At 44.8% G+C, this 2,415-nt stretch overlaps 1 pseudogene; it reads left to right on the forward strand.

Moving 5' to 3' along the window:
- The first annotated feature begins 1,827 nt into the window (after positions 1 to 1,827).
- LOC107595386 (solute carrier family 12 member 1-like) overlaps positions 1,828 to 2,415 on the forward strand; it is a 22,004-nt pseudogene continuing 21,416 nt past the window's right edge.

A 2,415-nucleotide genomic window follows, 5' to 3' on the forward strand; every position in this document is an offset into this window, starting at 1 on the left:
GTTCCTTTCCTACAACATCAAATTCATTCTATTTACTTTCCAAATTCATGTTGCACGTCTTACTGATTAATCAGTGCATGCATTCATTGTTTTGCAGTGATGCATCAATCATTTTATGCTGATTAACATTTAAAGTAAAGGTTACAGCAATAACATCAAATAAGGACTAGCTGAAAAATAGATGAACAATGCATCACCTTTGGGATGCTCTGGTCGTTCCTCCTCAAAAGTGTGTCGCTAGCGGTTCAAAATCCACTTTTGCAAACACTGCAAAATCCACTGCAATCTCGCATTCAGATCTGCATTCACACCCCACTTTTCTTTCCAGTTGCACTCAGAAAGGCATTTTAATATGCAAGTAAAATGATTGTAAATGCTCTTTTATATGGTCTGTAAAGCAAACATCAATCAGTAGTTTGTGGCTCTTTCTCAGAAAAGCAAACAGCACATCTGAGAAAACAGCAGCACTGACGTGTCAAACTTTCACAGTAAACCGGACTACACATGCTGCAGGATTTAAGTCTGGATTCAATCAATATCAGTGCGAGACGCATCCGCATCATTCTCAGCCTGAATGAGATGGTCTGTAACCATAGTGACCGCTTTATGCCGGTGTCTGTGTCCATAGTAACTGACCACTGGCTGTGTCTGTAACCATAGCAATGGCTGCTTATAATCATATTGATGGGTGACTGCTTCCAGACAGTTGGCTAAAAACAGCGACTCCTTTGGCACACACACACACACACACACAGATGGAGAAGCGCTGCGCCTCAGCACGAACCAAACTGATAACATTATGTCTTTTTACCGGAGGCGTGCTGGGGGATTCGTGAAGGGCAGAAAAAGCAAAACACTCAATTGATGTCGACTGTGAGGGAGTCAAACCTGATTAGCATCACATAATCGGCCTGAGAATCACATCCCGAATGCGGCACGGCTCAAGGTCAGAGGTCAAGCGGCCACGCCCACATCACCTCCAGCCAATCAGAGGAGCGAGCCTCTTGTTGTAGTGAGAGCAAGCCACTGGAAAGGTTCCAGTCGCGGACGGCTTTCAGAACATTATACAACTCAAGAGTTATGGGTAATAAAGAAGTATTTTCGTAATGTGTCAGAAGCGCCCAGAGCAAGTTCCCATTATTGCTGGCTTTACATTAACCCCATCAACAGAGAAACACTTCACATGACCAGGCATCACACCTCATACACCTCTGCATCATGTCGGTCGAATCTTCACAAGAATCTTGCTATTTCTCATGATAATTCGATGTTATAAAAGGACTTTGGACTTGCTTGGTTTGCAGATCCCCTGTGTGTCAACTGAATCTACGCACCCAGAAAATACTACACAAACTGGCACATGACTTGTTCGTATGATTTGCTGTTATACGTAATGAACCTCCATCTGAACACTCACTCTTTAGACACTAAATAACAGCATCCACATCCATTCAACGTTCAGCCTGACAATCAAAACTCATAAAACCAGGCAAAACCCAAAGCAGCTCCAATATCCATGATTGTAACCTCTCAGGGTCTTTATATGCTGTTAATTTTTAAGCACTTCATTGGCTTCACCTTTGATGGAGCGAGAACATATTTACCCCATCAGGAGCATCTCCAGGACGGACCAATGAGCTTCCACCTGCTCAACGGCTATATAAAGTGACACATAAACACATCAACTAAACTCACAGTGGTCTGATTCTCAAGCATCTGATGATCCACTTGTGGCCCAAAGAAAGAGACCTGGTCTGGAAGCTCAGAAGAGCTCAATCTATTGTACTCTTTGACTCAGTTCACTCCCAAACCCACTGAAGCCTCCTGATGGAGAACCCCGGGTTCGAGAGATCTAAAGACGACCCTCCACAGTACGAGGAGACGTCTTTCTGCGGAAATGGGTTCAATAACGGGGAACGCCGAGCCGCGCGGCCGTCTGTGGTCAGTGCTTTTGGACACAACACCCTTGACCGGGTGCCAAACGTTGACTTTTATCGTAATGCGGCGAGCATCAGCGGACACAGAGCTGTCAGACCTTCCCTACAGCAGCTGCACGAAGTTTTCCAGAAGGTGAGTCACACCTTAAATTGTGCATTTTGCAAGTATGCATTATGAGGTGATCCGTCCTTCCCATGCACCACAACATACGTGATATTTTAATAACAACTCAAACACATGATTCATGACTCAGTGTTTAGACCACAGGCAGTTTGTTGAGCTGATTTTAGGCTAATTGCTGAAGTGGGTGTCGTAACGGTGGCCCGGTGGTGACCCAACGCTGCCAAAGATCAATAACCAACCTAATGAGAAAGCCTGAGAGAGAAGCATGAGTAACGAGCTTCAGCGGCTAATGCATTGATCCGCCGGCCTTAAACAGGGTAATTAATGCAAACAAGGGCTGAAAAGTTTGCGCTG

Source organism: Sinocyclocheilus grahami, unplaced genomic scaffold (genome assembly GCF_001515645.1).
Source record: "Sinocyclocheilus grahami isolate Dianchi unplaced genomic scaffold, SAMN03320097.WGS_v1.1 scaffold201.1, whole genome shotgun sequence".
In the NCBI taxonomy this organism is placed as follows: domain Eukaryota; kingdom Metazoa; phylum Chordata; class Actinopteri; order Cypriniformes; family Cyprinidae; genus Sinocyclocheilus; species Sinocyclocheilus grahami.